Raw genomic sequence first — 23,067 nt, forward strand, 5'->3', positions numbered from 1 at the left:
CCTCCCCCTTATATGTGACTGTAGAGCTGCAGTCATTGGCTGACTGCCCTGGGGCGTCTTTCCAGAATCTTCTTCATATTAAGGCTATGTGCACACATTGCGGATTCTGCTGCAGATCCGCTGCGGATCTGCAGCTGCGGGTCCGCAGCAGCTTTCCAATGCGTTTACAGTACAATATAAACCTATGGAAAACGCAATCCGCTGTGCCCATGCTGCAGAAAAAAACGCGCGGAAACACTGCGGTTTACATTCCGCAGCATGCCAATTCTTTGTGCGGATTTCGCAGCGGTTTACACCTGCTCCATAATAGGAATCCGCAGGTGTAAAACCGCAGGTGGAATCCGCACAAATTTCGCATAAAAACCGCGGTAAATCCGCAGGTAAAACGCAGTGCCTTTTACCTGCGGATTTATGAAATCCGCAGCGGAAAAATCCGCAGCCCTCAAAAATACGTGTGCACATACCCTAAAACAGAGCTGGGTCACCTGATCAAGCCAGTGAGGAGAAGATTAACCTTTATGTTCTGCCTGTCAGCAGGTCTCACAATGTATTTAAAATGCACAGTCCACATAAAAATTCACAGCATTTATATGATAACACACTATACATCCAGTATCCCATCGAAATGGCCACTTTGTGGAATACCACACTATCAGTCTGTGCTCCTGTCTGTAGGCGCTCTTCTCAGTGAGTGTGGCTGCCTGTATTCGGCTCCTCTGTCTGTCTTCCTGTCTGTAGGCGCTTCTATCAGCCTGTGCTCTTGTCTGTTGGCGCTCTTGTCAGTGTGTGTGGCTGTCTGTAGCCGCTCCTCCCAATCTGTGCACCTGTCTGTAGGCGCTCTTCTCAGTCTGTGCTCCTGTCTGTAGGTGCTCCTCTCAGTGAGTGTGCCTGTCTACAGGCGCTCATCTGTCTGTGTGCCTGTCTGTAGGCGTTCTTCTCAGTCTGTTCACCTGTCTGTAGGCACTCCTCCCAATCTGTACACCTGTCTGCAGGTGTTCCTCTCAGTCTGCTCCTCTATCTGTGTGCCTGTCTGTAGGCGCTCCTATCAGTCTGTGCTCCTGTCTGTATTCGCTCTTGTCAGTGTATTTGCCAGTCTGTAGGTGCTCCTCTCAGTCTGTGCTCTTGTCTGTAGGCACTCCTCTCAGTCCATGTGCATGTCTGTGGACACTTCTCTTAGTCTGTGTGCCTGTCTGCAGGTGCTGCTCGTAGTCTATGCTCTTGTCTGTAGGCACTCCTCTCAGTCTGTGCTCCTATCTGTAGGCACTCTTGTCAGTGTGTGTGCCTGTCTCTAGGTGCTCCTCTCAGTCTGTGCACCTGTCTGTACATGCTCCTCTCAGGCTCTGTGTCTGTCTGTAGGCGCTCCTCTCAGTCTGTGCTTCTGTGTGTAAGCACTCTTCTCAGTCTGTGCTCCTGTCTGTAGGTGCTTGTCTCAGTCTGTGATCCTATCTGTAGGCATTCTTCTCTGTATGTGTACCTGTCTGTAGGCGCTCCTCTCAGTCTGTGTGCCTGACTGTAGGTGCTCCTTTAAGTCTGTGTGCTTTTTTGTAGGCGCTTCTTTCAGTCTTTACTCTTGTTTGTAGGCTCTCCTCTCAGTTTGTGCTCCTGTCTGCAGGCACTCCTCTCAGTCTGTGTGCCTTTCTGTGGGCACTCCTCTGTCTTTCTTCCTGTCTGAAGATGAGCCTCTTAAGGTACCTTCACACGAAGCGACACTGCAGCGATAGCGACAACGATGCCGATCGCTGCAGCGTCGCTGTTTGGTCACTGGAGAGCTGTCACACAGACCGCTCTCCAGCGACCAACGATGCCGAGGTCCCCGGGTAACCAGGGTAAACATCGGGTTGCTAAGCGCAGGGCCGCACTTAGTAACCCGATATTTACCCTGGTTACCAGCGTAAAAGTAAAAATAACAAACAGTACATGCTCACCTGCGCGTCCCCCGGCGTCCGCTTCCTGCACTGACTGTGAGCTCCGGCCCTAACAGCAGAGCGGTGACGTCACCGCTGTGCTTTTACTTTCACTTTAGGGCCGGCAGTCAGTCAGAGCAGGAAGCGGACGGCAGGGGATGCGCAGGTGAGTATGTACTGTTTGTTTATTTTAATTTTACGCTGGTAACCAGGGTAAACATCGGGTTACTAAGCGCGGCCCTGTGCTTAGTAACCCGATATTTACCCTGGTTACCAGCGTAAAACATCGCTGGTATCGTTGCTTTTGGTGTCAAACCTGACGATACACGTCGGTCTGACGACCAAATAAAGTTCTGAACTTTATTCAACGACCAGCGATATCACAGCAGGATCCAGATCGCTGCTGCGTGTCAAACACAACGATATCGCTATCCAGGACGCTGCAACGTCACGAATCGTTGTCGTTCTCGTTGTAAAGTCGTTTCGTGTGAAGGTACCTTTAGTCTTTGCTTTTGTCTGAAGATGCTCCTCTCAGTCTGTGTGCCTGTCTGTAAGCATTCATTAATGTTTTCTTGTAGTTGTAACTGAATGAGAGCTTTGTCAGTGGCAATGTTGTGGTTCTCATATACCTTATTATATAACTTTTTTAACTGTTTATGGGGTTAAATAGAAAAAATAGCAGTTTTGCTGTTGTTTTTATTTTTTTTTCTCTATTCATGTGTTGCACATATAAGATGTTACCTTTATTGTGGTCAGTCCAAATTTATGGAGTTTTTAATTTGTATTTTAGTACTTTTAGAACAATAAATGCTCCATTGGAAAAAAAATCTTTTATTTTTTTGTCACCATACTTTTTACAATCTTCTGTCAACTGCACTGTGGGAAGACTGATTTTTTGTGTATCAAGATGTAGTTTTCAGTGGAATTGTTTTATGCTACATGTAACCCGATTTATATAATTTTTTGTGTTTTGTTACTTTGGCACAAAATATATAAAATATATATATATATATTGTTGTGCAGTGGTAGCACACTAATGCAGTGATGAGGCAGTGACCCAGCAAAGTTGCAAACAAAAGTCTTTTAAATGCATTTACTTTACAGCATTAATGTCCAACTCATATAAGAACAGCACACGATATCCTCTGGATCGCAGCCGGGCACATATCCTCTGGATTACAATCACTAAACACGCCAGTCCACCTCTGACCGGATGCTGTGCGCAACTGCTGTGTTAATATGCTACTCAGAGCTTTACACAGTACACGATATCCTTAAGTTTACAGTCACTAAACACCCCAGTCCTCCTCTTGAGGCCAGTTGCTGTGGGTGACTGCACCACAGTTTTAATGTCTCTTTACTCACAGCAATACACAGTACACAATATCCTCTGGATAGCAGCCGCAAGAAAATCCTCCAGTTTACAGTCACTAAACATGCCAGTCCTCCTCTTGAGACCAGTTGCCAAGGGCAACTGCACTACAGTTTTAATATCTCTTTACTCACAGCAATACGCAGTATGCGATATCCTCCGGATCGGAGCCAGGAACCATATCCTCCATTTTACAGTCACTAAACATGCCAGGCCTCCTCCGGTTACAGAACAGTCTACTTCCGGTTCGCCACTAGGCACAAGACAGTCCACCTTTGAGACCTGTTACTGTGGGCAACTGCACCGCTGTGGGTGCCAAGCTATTCAGCTGCCTTGGCTGTTTGGCTCCGCTGGCCTGTGTTGCCTCAGACAGGTGGTGCAATGCAGAACCTCCTGCTCTGTACTGTTACGAACACCAGACTTACCCTGACTCACCCAAACCTTATACGGCAAGGTTTTTAACTAGTAACCTGTGGCCTTCAGCCACATGAAAAACCTGGGCCAGGAATAAAACAGACTGCACGACTACCATACTGCATTGTGTTTTAAACACAAAAACCCAGAGCAGGTTTTCCCTAAATCTGCCTTGGACAACAGCATGTCCAAGACCTATACTCACTTTAGTCTGCATTACAACCACAGCTAAGCCTGTGACTGCAGTGGCCTCTCATGGCCTCAATACGCCTCCGGGCACATCCTGGGGGGGAACATACAGTGACCCTCACATGTACCACAAGTCACTACCTCACAATATAATAATAATAATAATAATAATTTTTATTTATATAGCGCCAACATATTCCGCAGCGCTTTACAACTTATAGAGGGGACTTGTACAGACAATAGACATTACAGCATAACAGAAATCACAGTTCAAAACAGATACCAGGAGGAATGAGGGCCCTGCTCGCAAGCTTACATCCTATGAGGAAAAGTATATATATATATATCTTAATTTTTTTGGGGGATGGACTAATTCGAACAATCTGAAATGTTGCTTTTTCATAAAATTGTATCAGGCCTTATTTCTTGCAGAACAAGCTGCATTTTACAATGTGTGAAAATAAATAACAGTAATGTTGTTATTGTTTTTTCTATTTTATTTTTACTTTTGACATTCACCGTGCAGGATAAATGACAATATAGTTAGAGGGTCAATATCACTATAGTAATATCCAATTTATATATTTTTTTTTTACATTTTACTATTTTTGTACCAAAAAATAACCTTTTAATGACAATAATTTTTACTTTTGTGAAATTGAGTATCTGACGATTTACAGCTTCCTTTATTTTTTGTTCACATCAAACCAATTTTTTTCCTACAATTTTAAGGAGGGTGTAGCACGAAAAAAGTCAAAAAGCCAGAATTACTTTTTTTGGTTGCCAGCCTCGATTTTGCCTTAAAATGCTATAACAGGTGATCAAAATATTGTATCTGCATCAAAATGGTATCATTAAAAATGTCAGCTCAGCACGCAAAAAATAAGCCCTCACCCAACCCGAGATCACGAAAAATGAAGACGCTACGGGTATTGGAAAATAGAGCAATTTTTTTAAACAAAGTTTGGAATTTTTTTCCACCACTTAGACAAAAAGAACCTAGACATGTTTAGTGTCAATGAACTCGCAATGACCTGGAGAATCATAATGACAGGTCAGTATTAGCATTTAATGAACCTAGTAAAAAGCCAAACAAAAAACAAGTGTAGGATTGCACTTTTTTTGTTATTTTCACTGCACTTGGAATTTTTTTCCCGGTTTATAGTACATAATATGTTTTAAAACCAATGGTGTATTTCAAAAGTACAACTCGTCCCGCAAAAAACAAGCCCTCATATGGCCATATTGACAGAAAAGTAAAAAAGTTATGGCTTTGGAAAGAAGGGGAGCAAAAAACAAAAACGCAGAACCGACAAAAGCTCCAGGGGGTATAGGGTTAAAAGGGTTTTCCAGTAATATTGTTTTTTTTCTATCCAATGAATGTGTGCTGCATGGAAATAACAAATAGAGCAGATAGTCACCTACCCCTGGTCCAGCGACGCTTCTCCGCATTGTTGCGGTGTTTGCTTACCAGCTGCAGCGTTGTTTTTGTGACTATGACTAATAGTTCAGCCTACCGGTCAAGGCTTCCACGGCAGTGCAAGTTTTTCATGTGGCCCCTTGGGAAAGTTAATTTCCCACCCTTGATCTTGAGGTTAACAGCCAGGAGTGAGCACATGATATCATAGACCTCAGCTTGTTCTCTCTTCATCTCAGCTGGGTGAGGTGTGCTCGGATAAGTTATTTTCCTTTGTCATCACGAGTTTCTCTTTCCAGACAAACACAAAAACTTTTTACAGATGCAAACTTTAGTGTGTTGGAATTCATAATTGTTTTTACAGAAACAGCAGTAAATATCCAGACCAGACACTGGGATTTATTGTAAAAGTACAGCATGTAAAATTCATAGGGCATCTCATCATTTTGGACATATGTGAGACAACATGAGATCCACCTCGTTCTTGATGACTGGGGGTCCTGGGTGGATGTCGTCAGGAAGATAGTGGCAGGATGTCATGTCCCAGACATCCAGGATTATCACCCCCATTCCCTTGAAGGCTGCCCTCAATAAAATGTCCAGTTGAAGAGTTAACCAATCACTGATATATAACTTCTTAAAACCAGTGTTAGCGGATTTAATTATCACAGTAGTTTCAGGGCTCCGAAAAAGTAAAGACGCCACTGCCTGTTGGACCTTTTCCAATCTTTCTAAGTAAACCCTCAGTGGAAAAGATGCGAAATGGGGGCAAAGAGTCATCACTACAACGGTGTTAGGGCCACCATTGATCCCGGCCAGTTGAGCTGATTCATAATGAAGGCTAGAAACTAATGTCTTTGAGGTCTTTAAGGGCAGTCCATGGGACCTATATCTGATGACAAGGCCAGCGTCAGCATCTACTGCTAAGAGAGGTCCCGTAGGGTAATGAACGTGTAGGTCTATCTTCTTGAGACCTAAAATAGGAAATGACTTGTATTACGTCACACATATGTCTACTACAATTGTCCTTTCATTCATGATCTCTACCATTCAGATTATGGAAATGCATGTGGAAATTTACAAAGTAGTTTCTACAATATACAGTATTTAGAAAATGTAAAGCGATTGTCCCAAGAACAAAGTACATGTTAATCAATAGATCTTTGGCTAAAAATAAAGTTCCGCATTTGGATGTGTTAAAAAATGTTCCTGTGCTGACATAATGTTATAAATGTGCCCCTGCTAATTACTGTGTAATGACTGTGTCTCACTGTGTAGGGATTTGGTCTGCACATACCACATCTCCTGGCTGGTGAAGGAAACAAGAGATTGGCATAACTCCACCACTCACAGTGTCCTAAGGACGCTTTGAGTGACATCTCAACCACCTTATAGGATCAAGGGCGTGCTGAGTGGTCAGGATTGTGACTGACATCTCAGTCACCCAGTCTGGGCAGGGGAGTGCCGAGCTGTCAGTACAATGAATGACAGGTCAGCTGTCCAGTCTGGCTGTGCCTGTGGGGTTTCCTCCAGGTGCCATCCTTTCTATGTGATTACCTGGCTAGCTGTCTGGTAATTAATAGAATATTGCCAGTTGTAGCTTAGCTTAAGTAGTGTGTGTTTGTTCTGTGCTCTGAGTTCTTATATTCCAATCTTGGATTTGGCTTTGACCATCCGTTTTCCTAGCCACTTTGTCTTGATCCCCTACCTTCTCAGAATTCTGATCTGAGACTATACCTGACTATGCCTTTGTTTCACCCTTCTATTTATGAAGTTCCCTCCTGGGTTATAACCTTAGACTCCTTGACTTTCTAGACTCATGGCTTGTCCGTGAAGAGTTACTCTGCGTCACATTAAAACGGGCCTACAGTTATGGCGAAAAGTGTTGGCACCTTTGAAATGGTTCCTGAAGATGAAGCATTTATCCCAGAAAATTATTGCAATTCCACATGTTTTGTTATACACATGTGTATTTCTTTTGTGTGTATTGGAACAACACAAAAAAAAGAAGAAGAAAGGCACATTGGGCATATTATTACGCAAAGCTCTAAAAGTGGGCCAGACAAACTTGTTGGCATTTTTCCAAATTTGTGGATAAACAACTTTGTTTCAAGCATATAATGCTCGTTCAAACTCACCTGTGGCAAGTGCAAGTGTGGGCAATATGAAAATCACACCTGAAACCAGATAAAAAGGGAAGAAAATGACTCAATCTTTGCATTTTGTGTCTGTGTGTGCCACACTAATCATGAAGAACAGAAAAAGGAGAAGAGAACTGTCTGAGGATTTGAGAACCTAAATTGCTGAACAATATCAACAATCTCAAGGTTACAAATTCATTTGCAGAAATCTTTATATTCCTTTGTCCATTGTGTGCAACATGATCAAGAAGTTTACAACCCGTGGCACTGTAGCTAACCTCTCTGGAAGTTAACGGCAGAGAAAAATTGATGAAAGGTTGCAACGCAGGACAATCTAGATGGTGAATATGCAACCCAATCCATTTCCAAATAAATTCAAGCTGTCCTGCAGGCTCAGGGTTTATCAGTGTCAGTGCAAATTATCCATCTACATTTGAATGAAATGAAATGCTATGGCAGGAGACCCAGGAGGACCCCACTGCTAATACAGAAATATTAAAAGTTAGACTGCAGTTTTCCAAAATATGCATGGTTTAGCTAAACTTCTTCTGGGAACATGTCTTTTGGACAGATGAGACCAAGATAGAGCTTATTGGTAAAGCACATAATTCTACTCTTTACCAAAAATGAGGCCAACAAAGAAAAGAACACAATACCTACAATCAAATATGGTGGAGGTTCAAAGATGTTTTGAGGTTTTTTTGCTGCTTCTTAGTGTCTTGACTATGTGCAAGGATTCATGAAATCTGAAGATTACCAAAGGATTTGGGGTCGTAATGTAGTGAGCAGTGTGAGAATGCTGGATTTGTGTCCTAGGTCTTGGGTATTCCAGCAGGACAATTACCCTAAATATACTTAAAGCTGCAGAGATGATTGGAAAGAAAGTGCTGGGCAAGAATGTGGAGACATCTTAAAATTGCTGCTGGGAGAAGGCACCTGTCATGCCTCAGTTTTTTGGTGACCCGGGACCAGTGACTCCTTCCCTGTTCCTAACACTATGGGGTGCCCTAGCTCAATTTGTTTCCCTGGTTAATTTTGAAAGTGAAGATGTTGAGGCCATGTACCTTCCCTTCTCTCCTGAATCCACCATCCTTTTGTAACCTTCCCCCACCCAGGGAAGAGGGGAGTAGTTGTACACCGTAGTACACCAACCAGATGAACAGGGGCAATGGAAAATACCAGGCATACGAATATTCACTCACAGAGGAATGCACTGGGAATTGGGGGATGGGAAAAAAACAAAGTAGGAGAAGGAAAGGGAATTATCACACTTACAAACCCAAGCAACAGTCACAGATAAACCCACCAAATGCCTTTTCATACAACCACCAAACAACTATCCTCCCAGCCATGCAGCATAAGCTAGCTCTGACTTTGTGTTTCAGTCAGGACCCAGATTATATAGGGGATAGGAGTGGCTAACCATTCTCAGATGAGAGCCTTAGCTCTTAGAGTTCTCAACATGATCGATTAACCCCTGATCTGCCAAAAGAAATTTACACTGTTTAAAAAGATGGTGAAATGCTTCTTTTCGGCACAATAGTAGGAGCAATCAGACTCTGCAGTCTTCTGGCTCCTCTCTGGCGCGGTAACCCTGTGACAGCACACTTCAAATGTGAGAGACAGTTTGCAAAAGAAGAAGTGGTCCGAAATTCCAGTTTAGAGGTGTAAGAATCTTGTTGACGGTTATAGTAAGTGATAGATTGCATTTGATTATTTCAAAAGGTGTGCAATCAAATATTAAGTTGAGGGTGTGAAGAATTTTGTCCCGCCAATTTATCGAATTTTGTGTGAAATTATGTCCTATCTGCCTTTTTTCTCAGTTATTTTTGTGTTGTTCCAATACAAAAAAAAATAAACGTGTACAACAAAACATGTGTAATTGCAATATTTTTCTGAGAGAAATATTTCAAAGGTGCCAACACTTTCAGTATTTTTTTAAACTGAAATCTCAGTCCTCAGAGAGTGAGTTTCAAAGGGTGGGAATATTCATGTCCCTTTTGCGAGTGGGCCCTCAAACATCAGCATTTTCTTTGTGCTCACAAGTCACAGAACAGGCTCCAGTTGACGCCTTTTTTGATGCATTAGGTTTAATCTATGATGAACCAGACAGGAACAAAGGTGCCGCACTGCTGAGGACTACTGCACCGAGTACCGCCAATGGTCCACTGCAATTCCGTGGAATGACACAGCTCTCAGGAGCTAGATCTGCAAAGGTCTTTACGAGACTCTAAAGGATGCTCTGGTTCTTCTTTATTCCCCTTGTTCTTTGGCGAAGGACATGACCCAGGCCACACAGATGGTCCGCACAATCCGTGAGAGATGTAGTGAACAGCATGGTGCTCATTATACTCTCCCAGAGCATGTTCAGTTACCAAGAGTGAAGCCATTGGAGGTTGGAGTTGCCAGTTTTTGTGTTGAGGAGAAAAAATTTAGACAAGATCTTGGACTCTATCTATGCTGTAGTCTTGCATGACATTTTTTAAAGGACTATAGAACTCACTGTCAAGCTGACAAGCCACCTAGGAATAGCTGAAGTTTGAATGATTATCGAGGGGGTCAACCAGACTTCCAGGTACCTTTTATCTGCAAATATAAAGTACAGCTTAATACGGTTGTGTCCTTCAAGAACCAGATGTTGCCAGCATTGGCTTTCATTGAATGGTTCTGAAATTAGGATTAGGCAAAGGTAGTCTGGAAAAAAAACATTACAATTTTTGCTATTGTCGAAACATCTCTACTTCAGAACATTGTTAACCAATAACCATGGAATTTGCGCATAAAGTGGGAACACTTCACTCTGAATCCATTTCCTGTTTTGTCTTAGATAATTTACCTGCTGGGGTGGTACTGGGACTTCCATGACTGCATTTTCACAATCCTGTTATAGATTGATGTCAGAAGGTCTTTTCTGTTCAAGAAATGTCATTCATACGGTTAATTTTATCTGCTGATGGGTCCTGGGAAGGTGCAGGCCATATTAGATTGAGTACAACCAGGTCATTCAAAGCATTACAATGTTTTGTAGGATTTACCAACTATTATAGAAAATTCATTATGGATTTTTTCTCAGATTGCTAAATCGCTTATTGACCTCACATTTAAGGGGGGCAGATCTCAAGGCTTGGCTACTGAATCCTGTTAGCACTTTTGAAATATTGAAAGATTTTTATGTCTGTTCCTATTCTAATCAAACCCGATCTCCAAGAAACATTCATTGTGGAGGTGGATGCTTTGGAGGTCGGGTTAAAGGCTGTTATATCTTAGCGTTCCAAAACTCTGACCAATTTGCAGCCATGTGGTTTTTTCTATAAAAAATTTTGGTCGGATGAAAGGAATTATGATGTTAGGAGTCGTGAGTTACTGGCTGTTAAATTCGCCTTTGATGGGGCGGTTCTTCAAATCACTGTAGCCATTGACCATCAGAAGTTAGCGCATATTGAATCAGCTAAATGACTAACAGGCCAGATGGTCTTTTTTTTTTTTCTAGATTCAATTTCTCTATCATATTGAGGCCAGGGTCCAAGAATGGGAAGTCTGACACACTATCATGCATTCTTAGTTCTGTTTCTCCTCCAGAACCTCCATCTTCCATTCTCCCTAAGGATATTGTGGTTTTTGTGGTATCTTCGGAGTTGGAAACTGAGATCAACAAAGTCCAGTCGTTGGCTCTTTCCACCACTCCTGGGTGCAAATTATCTTTGCCTGCATACCTAGGATTTTGTCTGTTGCAGAAGTTTCATGATTTTGTCTTGAGTCGTCATCCTGGGATGCAGAAAGCTATTACTAGGCTTTTTGGTGTCTTTCTATGAATAATGATAATAAAGATTTTGTATCCACTTGTGAAGTCTGGGAACTCTCTAAAGTCTGTCATAACTGGCCGGCCAAGAAATTGGCTCAATTGCCAATTCCATAAAGACCGTGGACTCATTGGTCCAGGGATTTCATCAAAGATTTGCCTCTGGTGGTAAAACTGTTATTTGGATGGTGGTTGATCAATTCAGTAAACAGTCTCATTTTTTTCCTTTGTCAGGGTTATTTAATGCAGAAACTCACTCTTTTATTTAAGACACATCCTACTGGTTTATGACCTTAACTTTCCCCACTCATGACTTTTCCATGAGACGTGACTCAGTGTCACAGAGAGTACACAGAAAGGACATCATGAGCTCACAGATAATTCTTTCTGTGAGGTAACACATTTCCCTGCCTGTTTTATCACAGGAGTATTTCTGCTGCATCAGTGTTGTGAATTCCGTTCTCGGGTTCCCTCCTGTGGTCATGAGTGGTACTGTGTGAGTTTGTTTTTTGGGCTCCCTCTGGTGGCCTTTAGCGATATGGCTGGTCTGTGGCTGGGCTCAGCTGCTTCATTTCCTGCTATGCTGTTCCTATTTAACTCACCTGGACCTTCACTTGTTGCCTGCTGTCGTTGTATTCAGTCCTGATTCTGATCTCTCCTGGATCTCCCTTGTGACCTGTCTCCTACTGAAGAAGCTAAGCCTTGTTGGTTCATTTTGCTCATTATTTCCTTGAAAACGTTTCTTAGTATATATGAGTTCAGTCCAGCTTGCTTTAATGTGATTTTTCGCTTGCTGGTTAGTTCTGGGGTGCAGAGTGCGCCCCTCACATCGTGAGTCGGTGTGGGGGTTCTTGTATTCTCTGCGTGGTTTGTTTTTGATAGTTTTTGTTCTGACCGCACAGATTCCTAGCTATCTTCTGTCTGTCTAGTGTTAGCGGGCCTCATTTGCTAAACCTGTTTCATTTCTACGTTTGTATTTTCCCCTTAACTCACCGTTATTATTTGTGGGGGGCTGTCTAAAACTTTGGGGTTATCTCTCTGAGGCAAGTGAGGTCTTTGCTTTCTCTATAGGGGTAGCCAGTTCCTCAGGCTGTGAAGAGGCGTCTAGGTTTTTGGGTAACGCTCCACGGCTGCCTTTAGTGTGTGTGGATAAGATCAGGATTGCGGTCAGTATAGCTTCCACATCCCCAGAACTTGTCCTACTATTCTGGTTTACAGGTCAGGTCAGTTTTGTGATCCTACCACCGGATCATAACAGTACAGCAGGCCACAAAGTGTTAATGCAGCAGAAGAGGGAGAAGAGAAGTCCTGAGGTCATTTTTTTTTTTTTTTCCTCTACAGTGTGTTTAGCCTCTCTCCTCCCCTTAATCTCTGGGTGGTTCTGAATTCAGCTGCAGATATGGACATTCAGAGTCTGTCTTCTAGTGTGGATCATCTCACTGCAAGGGTACAAGGCATTCAGGATTATGTAGTCCGCAGTCCTATGTCAGAGCCTAAGATACCAATTCCTGAGCTGTTCTCCAGAGATAGATCTAGGTTTTTGAACTTTAAGAATAATTGCAAGTTATTCCTTTCTCTGAGACCTCGCTCCTCTGGTGACTCTGTTCAGCAAGTTAAAATTATTATTTCTTTGTTACGTGGTGACCCTCAAGATTGGGCATTCTCTCTGGCGCCAGGAGATCCTGCATTGCTAAATGTGGATGCGTTTTTTCTGGCGCTTGGATTGCTTTATGAGGAACCTAATTTAGTAGATCAGGCAGAAAAGATTTTGCTGGCTCTTTCTCAGGGTCAAGATGAAGCTGAGGTTTACTGTCAGAAGTTTAGGAAATGGTCTGTGCTCACTCAATGGAATGAGTGCGCCCTGGCGGCGATTTTCAGAAAGGGTCTTTCTGAAGCCCTTAAGGATGTTATGGTGGGGTTCCCCACGCCTGCGGGTCTGAATGAGTCAATGTCTTTGGCCATTCAGATTGATCAGCGTTTGCGGGAGCACAAACCTGTGCACCATCTGGCGGTATTTTCTGAGCAGAAACCTGAGCCTATGCAATGTGACAGGATTCTGACCAGAATTGAACGGCAAAATCACAGACGTCAGAATGGGTTGTGCTTTTACTGTGGTGATTCTGCTCATGTTATCTCAGAGTGTTCTAAGTGCACAAAAAGATTCGCCAAGTCTGTCACCATTGGCACTGTACAACCTAAATTCATTTTGTCTGTTACTTTGATTTGCTCTCTGTCATCCTACTCAGTTATGGCTTTTGTGGATTCAGGTGCTGCCCTGAATTTGATGGATTTGTCATTTGCCAGGCGCTGTGGTTTTATCTTGGAGCCTTTACAATTCCCTATCCCACTAAAGGGAATTGATGCTACGCCATTGGCCAGGAATAAACCTCAGTACTGGACTCAAGTGACCAAGCGCATGGCTCCTGCACATCAGGAGGTGATTCGCTTTCTTGTGCTACATAATTTGCATGATGTTGTCGTGTTGGGTCTGCCATGGCTGCAGGCTCATAATCCAGTCCTGGATTGGAAAGCAATGTCTGTGTCAAGTTGGGGTTGCCAGGGGATTCATGGCGATGCTCCTTTGGTGTCAATTGCTTCTTCTACTCCTTCTGAAGTCCCTGAATTTTTGTCGGACTACCAGGATGTATTTGATGAGCCCAAATCCAGTGCCCTACCTCCTCATAGGGATTGTGATTGTGCTATAAATTTGATTCCTGGTAGTAAGTTCCCTAAGGGACGACTTTTTAATTTATCTGTACCAGAACATGCCGCTATGCGGAGTTATGTAAAGGAGTCTTTGGAGAAGGGGCATATTCGCCCGTCCTCGTCCCCTTTGGGTGCAGGGTTCTTTTTTGTGGCCAAAAAGGATGGTTCTCTGAGACCCTGTATAGATTATCGCCTTCTAAATAAAATCACGGTCAAATTTCAGTACCCCTTGCCACTGTTGTCCGATCTGTTTGCCCGGATTAGGGGGGCCAGTTGGTTCACCAAGATAGATCTTCGAGGAGCGTATAATCTTGTGCGCATAAAGCAGGGCGATGAATGGAAAACAGCATTTAATACGCCCGAAGGCCATTTTGAGTACTTGGTGATGCTTTTTGGGCTTTCTAATGCCCCCTCTGTGTTTCAGTCCTTCATGCACGACATCTTCCGAGAGTATCTGGATAGATTTATGATTGTGTACCTGGATGATATTTTGGTCTTTTCTGATGATTGGGAATCTCATGTGAAGCAGGTCAGGATGGTATTTCAGGTCCTGTGTGCCAATGCCTTGTTTGTGAAGGGCTCTAAATGTCTCTTCGGAGTCCAGAAGGTTTCCTTTTTGGGCTTTATTTTTTCTCCTTCTATTATTGAGATGGATCCAGTCAAGGTCCAGGCTATTCATGACTGGACTCAACCTACATCTGTGAAGAGTCTTCAGAAATTCTTGGGTTTTGCTAATTTTTACCGTCGCTTCATCACTAATTTTTCTAGTGTGGTTAAGCCTTTGACGGATTTGACCAAGAAGGGTTCTGATGTGACGAATTGGTCTCCTGCGGCCGTGGAGGCCTTTCAGGAGCTGAAACGTCGGTTTTCTTCGGCTCCTGTCTTGCGCCAGCCCGATGTCACTCTTCCCTTTCAGGTCGAGGTTGATGCTTCTGAGATTGGAGCAGGGGCTGTCTTGTCGCAGAGAAGCTCTGATGGCTCTGTGATGAGACCATGTGCTTTCTTTTCAAGAAAGTTTTCGCCTGCCGAGCGGAATTATGATGTTGGTAATCGAGAGTTGTTGGCAATGAAGTGGGTATTTGAGGAGTGGCGACATTGGCTTGAGGGAGCCAAGCATCGTGTGGTGGTCTTGACGGATCACAAGAATTTGACTTATCTCGAGTCTGCCAAACGGTTAAATCCTAGACAGGCTCGATGGTCGCTGTTTTTCTCTCGTTTCAATTTCGTGGTTTCATATCTTCCGGGTTCGAAAAATGTGAAGGCTGATGCCCTTTCTAGGAGTTTTGTACCTGACTCCCTGGAAGTTTCTGAACCGGCTGGTGTCCTCAAAGAGGGGGTGATTTTGTCTGCCATCTCTCCTGATCTGCGACGGGTGTTGCAGGAGTTTCAGGCCAATAGACCTGACCGTTGTCCACCGGAGAGACTGTTTGTCCCGGACAGATGGACCAGTAGAGTTATTTCCGAGGTTCATTCTTCGGTGTTGGCGGGTCATCCTGGGATTTTTGGTACCAGGGATTTGGTGGCGAGGTCCTTTTGGTGGCCTTCCTTGTCGCGGGATGTGCGTTCCTTTGTGCAGTCCTGTGGGATTTGTGCTCGGGCCAAGCCTTGCTGTTCTCGTGCCAGTGGATTGCTTTTGCCTTTGCCTGTCCCGAAGAGGCCTTAGACGCATATTTCCATGGATTTTATTTCGGATCTTCCTGTCTCTCAGAGGATGTCTGTCATCTGGGTGGTTTGTGATCGTTTTTCTAAAATGGTCCATTTGGTGCCCTTGCCTAAGCTGCCGTCCTCCTCCGATTTGGTGCCACTGTTTTTTCAGAATGTGGTTCGTTTGCATGGTATTCCGGAGAACATTGTGTCTGACAGAGGATCCCAGTTTGTGTCCAGATTTTAGCGGTCCTTTTGTGCTAAGATGGGCATTGAATTGTCTTTTTCGTCGGCCTTCCATCCTCAGACGAATGGCCAAACCGAACGAACTAATCAGACCTTGGAAACTTATTTGAGATGTTTTGTTTCTGCTGATCAGGATGATTGGGTGACTTTTTTGCCATTGGCTGAGTTCGCCCTCAATAATCAGGCTAGTTCTGATACTTTGGTTTCACCTTTCTTTTGCAATTCTGGTTTTCATCCTTGTTTTTCCTCGGGTCAGGTTGAGCCCTCTGACTGTCCTGGGGTGGATTCTGTGGTGGATAGGTTGTAGCAGATTTGGAACCAAGTGGTGGACAATTTGACGTTGTCACAAGAGAAGGCTCAGCGCTTTGCTAACCGCCGTCGCTGTGTGGGTCCCCGACTTCATGTGGGGGATTTGGTATGGTTGTCTTCTCGTTATGTCCCGATGAAGGTTTCCTCTCCTAAGTTCAAGCCTCGGTTCATCGGTCCTTATAAGATTTTGGAAATCCTCAACCCTGTGTCATTTCGTTTGGACCTCCCAACATCGTTTGCCATTCATAATGTGTTCCATAGGTCATTGTTGCGGAGATATGTGGGGCCTGTGGTCCCTTCTGTTGATCCTCCTGCTCCGGTCTTGGTCGAGGGGGAGTTGGAGTATGTGGTGGAGAAGATCTTGGATTCTCGTATTTCGAGACGGAAGCTTCAGTACTTAGTTAAATGGAAGGGCTATGGCCAGGAGGATAATTCCTGGGTTGTCGCCTCCGATGTCCATGCGGCCGATTTGGTTCGTGCCTTTCATTCGGCTCATCCTGATCGGCCTGGGAGCTCTGGTAAGGGTTCGGTGACCCCTCCTCAAGGGGGGGATACTGTTGTGAATTCCGTTCTCAGGTTCCCTCCTGTGGTCATGAGTGGTACTGTGTGAGTTTGTTTTTGGGCTCCCTCTGGTGGCCTTTAGCGATATGGCTGGTCTGTGGCTGGGCTCAGCTGCTTCATTTCCTGCTATGCTGTTCCTATTTAACTCACCTGGACCTTCACTTGTTGCCTGCTGTCGTTGTATTCAGTCCTGATTCTGATCTCTCCTGGATCTCCCTTGTGACCTGTCTCCTACTGAAGAAGCTAAGTCTTGTTGGTTCATTTTGCTCATTATTTCCTTGAAAACGTTTCTTAGTATATATGAGTTCAGTCCAGCTTGCTTTAATGTGATTTTTCGCTTGCTGGTTAGTTCTGGGGTGCAGAGTGCGCCCCTCACATCGTGAGTCGGTGTGGGGGTTCTTGTATTCTCTGCGTGGTTTGTTTTTGATAGTTTTTGTACTGACCGCACAGATTCCTAGCTATCTTCTGTCTGACTAGTGTTAGCAGGCCTCATTTGCTAAACCTGTTTCATTTCTACGTTTGTATTTTCCCCTTAACTCACCGTTATTATTTGTGGGGGGCTGTCTAAAACTTTGGGGTTATCTCTCTGAGGCAAGTGAGGTCTTTGCTTTCTCTCTAGGGGTAGCCAGTTCCTCAGGCTGTGAAGAGGCGTCTTGGTTTTTAGGTAACGCTCCACGGCTGCCTTTAGTGTGTGTGGATAGGATCAGGATTGCGGTCAGTATAGCTTCCACATCCCCAGAACTTGTCCTAATATTCTGGTTTACAGGTCAGGTCAGTTTTGTGATCCTACCACCGGATCATAACACATCAGTCCTCATCACAAATAAAGTCAGTGACATATGATTTTAGTGGCAGCTGCGGCCGGAGCTCTTACATCACTGACTTGATTTATGATGAGCTCAGGAGACTGCAGATACAATAGAAACACTCTCTTTTGTGATAAAACAGGGAAGGAAGTGGTTTACCTCACAGAAAGCAGGAGCTACAAGCCACTGTTATATCATCTGCATATTTACTTATTCTTCTTCACCTGTCAAAGAATTGTGTTATGTGACGATTCAAGAACTGGAGCAGCTCTGCATGGACAGACACAGCCATTACACAGTACATTTACAGGGGCTTATTTATAAAATTATCAAAGCCCAGGAACATTATCTTAACAGATCCAATTGTGGAACTTATTTTTATTCTAAAATATATTAAGAAAATGTACTTTGCTAGCGGGACAACTCTTTTAAAGTCATCTGGTAGAGCATAAAGTGTACAAGCGAGCATGCAGCGTACAAAATAATTGGCAACTGTAAAAGTTTTGTACAGGACTAACCTTGCCCACCCATCAGAGTTTTGGGGGTTTATAAACTCTGTACCTGCAACTTGAACCCTGAATCTGATCCTGTACCTGTTTACTGTTGGCATAAGGCCAAAAAAGCTTTTGCTTTACCTAAAGTTAAAAATATGAGGCTACACACCCAGCGTTTTTGGTCTTCCCATATGTCGAGAACCCCTAATTCTGATCCTCTTCCTGTACCCTGGAATCAGACTGTGTAATCAGTACCCCTTAACTTATGGTTTTACCTGAAGGTCCAAACATGAGCCTGTTGAGACCCCGCTACTAAACATAAGCCCTAGGGATCCCCTTTAACCATATAGGATGCTGACAAATTCCATTAATGACCCACTATATATATATATATATATATATATATATATATATATATATATATATATATATATACTCACACACACAGTAGGTACGGAAAGTATTCAGACCCCTTTAAATTTTTCACTCTTTCATTGCAGCCATTTGATAAATTCAAAAAAGTTCATTTTTTTCCCATTAATGTACACTCTGCATCCCATCTTCACTGAAAAAAAACAGAAATGTAGAAATGTTTGCTAATTTAATAAAAAAGAAAAACTGAAATATCACATGGTCATAAGTATTCAGACCCTTTGCTCAGACACTCATATTTCATTCACATGCTGTCCATTTCGTTATGATCCTCCTTGAGATGGGTCTACTCCTTCATTGGAGGCCAGCTGTGTTTAATAAAACCGATAGCACTTGATTTGGAAAGGTACACACCTGTCTATATAAGACCTCACAGCTCACAGTGCATGTCAGACCAAATGAGAATCATGAGGTCAAAGGAACTGGCCGAGGAGGTCAAAGACAGAATTGTGGCAAGGCACAGATCTGGCCAAGGATACAACAGAATTTCTGCCGGACTCAAATTTCCTAAGAGAATAGTGGCCTCCTTAATGCTTAAATTGAAGAAGTTTGGGACCACCAGAAGTCTTCCTAGACCTGGCTGTCCAGCCAAACTGAGCAATCGTGGGAGAAGAGCCTTGGTGAGAGAGGTAAAGAAAAACCACAAGATCACTGTGGCTGTGCTCCAGAGATGCAGTAGGGAGATGGGAGAAAGTTCCACAAAGTCAATTATCACTGCAGCCCTCCAGCAGTCAGGCCTTTATGGCATAGTGGTCCGACGGAAGCCTCTCCTCAGTGCAAGGTATATGAAAGCCAGCATAGAGTTTGCTAAAAATCACATGAAGGACTCCCGGACTATGAGATTCTCTGGTCTGATGAGACAAAGGTAGACCTTTTTGGTGATAACTCTAAGCATTATGTGTGGAGAAAACTAGGCACTGCTTATCACCTGCCCAATACAATCCCAACAGTGAAACATGGTGGTGGCACATCATGCTATGGGGGTGTTTTTCAGCTGCAGGGACAGGATGACTGGCTGTCATTGAAGGAAACATGAATGCGGCCAAGTACAGACATATCCTGGATGAAAAATTCTTCCAGAGTTCTCCGGACCTCAAACTTGGCTGAAGATTCACCTTCCAACAAAACAATCACCCAAAGCACACAGCTAAAATAACAAAGGAGTGGCTTCAGAACAACTCTGTGACCATTCTTGACTGGCCCAGCCAAAGCCCTGACCTAAACCCAATTGAGCATCTCTGGAGAGACCTGAAAATGGCTGTCGACCAATGTTCATCATCCAACCTGACGGAACTGGAGAGGATCTGCAAGGAAGAATGGCAGAGGATCCCCAAATCCAGGTCAATTACTCACGTGCTGTTACATGCTGGCTACTTCCAAAGTTAACCCTTGCAAGCGTTGAGCAAGTTCTTGGACGCTGTTCAAATTGCTAGAATCCGGGAGAGGGATTTTTTTTTATATGGGGCTGGACAAACTGTTATGGATCTGCAACTCAGGAATAGGGTAGAAGGGGGAAAGCTGACACTGTACTAGGACTAGGCTGAAACCCTACGATGGAGTGGGAGACCTATTCCTTGTAAATAGACCCACCGACGTTTCCTGGGCTAAACTCAAACAAAGACCTACAGGTAGGGGGAAGGGGAGTCCCTGAATGATCTAGGGACTGGGAACTAAAACGGGTAACCTCCTAGTAGGAAAATAGAGGAAGCCACTGAAACTAATAGAAAAACAAAAAACAAAACTGGCAGAACTAGAGATCCCAGAACTGCACAATATCAAACACAGAAAGCTAAAGAGGCACCAAGTCAGAACACTAGTGGATTAACAATGTTGTCCAGCAAGGACTGGGAGGCAGGTGCTGGGTAATAAAGGGTGAAGCAATCACCTGACCTAGGAGAAACCCAGCACCAGAGGAAAAAGACCAGCAGCCTGAAAATCACAACAAGATGGCGGATGGTCAAAACAAAATAGATTCTAACACATGTGATATTCTTTTATAATAAATTTGCAAAAATTTCTACATTTCTGTTTTTTTTTCAGTCAAGATAGGGTGCAGAGTGTACATTAAAGAGAAAAAAATTAACTTTTTTTAATTTACCAAATGACTACAATGAAACAAAGAGTGAAAAATGTAAAGGGGTATGAATACTTTCCGAACCCGCTATATATATATATATATATATACTAGCTGTACTACCCGGCTTCGCCCGGGTTAATGACTGCTGTTAGCAAAATAGAATGTGTTAACAAAAATTTATTCTGCACACAAAAACCACAAAACAAATAGATAGAAATGTAATTATTAAAAGGCAAAAACTAAGCAAATAGAAGCATTTCACAACATATATTAGCTTTGTTATACTGAGAATGTCTTTGTTGCCTATATTAACCAATCAGAGCTCAGGTTAATTAACTGTAGCAAAATAGAAGCTGAGCTGTGATTGGTTGCTATTGGCAGCCTGATAAATCCCCAGCCAACAGGAAGCCCTCCCCCCTGGCAGTATATATTAGCTCACACATACACATAATAGACAGGTCATGTGACTGACAGCTGCCGTATTTCCTATATGGTACATTTGTTGCTCTTGTAGTTTGCTTATTAATCAGATTTTTATTTTTGAAGGACAATACCAGACTTGTGTGTGTTTTAGGGCGAGTTTTATGTGTCAAGTTGTGTGTGTTGAGTTGCGTGTGGCGACATGCATGTAGCGACTTTTGTGAGATGAGTTTTGTGTGGCGACATGCGTGTAGCAACATTTTGTGTGTTGAGTTGCATGTGACAGGTTAGTGTAGCAAGTTGTGTGCAGCAAGATTTGTGCATGGCGAGTTTTGCGCGTGGCGAGTTTTATGTGTGGTGCATTTTGAGTATGTGCAAGTTTTGTGTGAGGCAACTTTTGCATGTGGTGCAACTTTTGTACATGTGGCAATTTTTCTGTGTGTGCAAGTTTTGCATGAGGTGAGTTTTCCATGAGGTGAGTTTTGCACGTGTGGCGAGTTTTGCGTGAGCCTAGTTTTGCATATGGCGAGTTTTGCATGTAGCGAGTTTTGAGTGGTGACTTTTGTGTTTCGACTTTTATGTGGCGAGGTTGGTGTGTGTGTGTGGTGAAATGTGTGCTGAGGGTGGTATATGTGTTCAAGCACGTGGTAGTGTGTGGCGCATTTTGTGTTTGTGTTCATATCCCCGTGTGTGGTGAGTATCCCATGTCGGGGCCCCACCTTAGCAACTGTACGGTATATACTCTTTGTCGCCATCGCTCTCATTCTTTAAGTCCTCATTGTTCACATCTGGCAGCTGTCAATTTTCCTCCAACACTTTTCCCTTCACTTTTTCCCCATTATGTAGATAGGAGCAAAATTGTTTGGTGAATTGGAACGCGCGGGGTTAAAATTTCACCTCACAACATAGCCTATGACGCTCTCGGGGTCCAGACGTGTGACTGTGCAAAATTTTGTGGCTGTAGCTGCGACGGTACAGATGCCAATCCCGGACATACACACATACATACATACACACATTCAGCTTTATATATTAGATATACCTGTATGTAATCTCCTGTATATAGTATATACCTGTGTGTCATCTCACCTATATATAGTATATATCTGTGTGTCATCTCCTGTATATAGTATATACCTGTATGTCATCTCCTCCTATACATAGCATATACCTGTGTCATCTCCTCCTGTATATACTATATACCTGTAGGTAATCTGCTCCTGTATATAGTATATACCTGTGTGTCATCTCCTCCTGTATATAGTATATACCTGTATGTCATCTCCTCCTGTATGTAGTATGTACCTGTATGTCATCTCCTCCTCTATATAGTATATACCTGTGTGTCATCTCTCCTGTATATAGTATATATCTGTGTGTCATCTCCTCCTGTATATAGTATATACCTGTGTGTCATCTCCCCTGTAAATAGTATATACCTGTGTGTCATCTCCTGTATATAGTATATAGCTGTATGCCATCTCCTCCTGTATTAGCCCTCGTTCACACGTTATTTGGTCAGTATTTTTACCTCAGTATTTGTAAGCTAAAATGGCAGCCTGATAAATCCCCAGCCAACAGTAAGCCCACCCCCTGGCAGTATATATTAGCTCACACATACACATAATAGACTGGTCATGTGACTGACAGCTGCCGGATTCCTATATGGTACATTTGTTGCTCTTGTAGTTTGTCTGCTTATTAATCAGATTTTTATTTTTGAAGGATACCAGACTTGTGTGTGTTTTAGGGCGAGTTTCGTGTGTCAAGTTGTGTGTGTTGAGTTGCGTGTGGCGACATGCATGTAGGGACTTTTGTGAGATGAGTTTTGTGTGGCGACATGCGTGTAGCAACTTTTTGTGTGTCGAGTTGCATGTGACAGGTTAGTGTAGCAAGTTGTGTGCAGCAAGTTTTGCGCATGGCGAGTTTTGCGCGTGGCGAGTTTTATGTGTGGTGCCTTTTGAGTATGTGCAAGTTTTGTGTGAGGCAACTTTTGCATGTGTTGCAACTTTTGTGCATGTGGCAATTTTTCTGCGTGTGGCAATTTTTCTGCGTGTGCAAGTTTTGCGTGTGGCGAGTTTTGCACGTGTGGCGAGTTTTGCATGTGGAGAGTTTTGCGCGTGGCGAGTTTTGAGC

The 23,067-nt window shown here is 43.3% G+C and overlaps 1 pseudogene across 1 annotated transcript in view; it reads right to left on the reverse strand.

Moving 5' to 3' along the window:
• Positions 1-5,675: 5,675 nt before the first annotated feature.
• Positions 5,676-23,067, reverse strand: part of LOC143774274 (NXPE family member 3-like) — a 41,559-nt pseudogene continuing 24,167 nt past the window's right edge. The window contains exon 6 of the transcript XR_013215505.1: positions 5,676-6,270. The product of XR_013215505.1 is annotated as an NXPE family member 3-like (transcript). The remainder of the gene's footprint in view (positions 6,271-23,067) is intronic.

The sequence above is a fragment of the Ranitomeya variabilis genome, chromosome 5 (assembly GCF_051348905.1).
Source record: "Ranitomeya variabilis isolate aRanVar5 chromosome 5, aRanVar5.hap1, whole genome shotgun sequence".
Lineage (NCBI taxonomy): Eukaryota > Metazoa > Chordata > Amphibia > Anura > Dendrobatidae > Ranitomeya > Ranitomeya variabilis.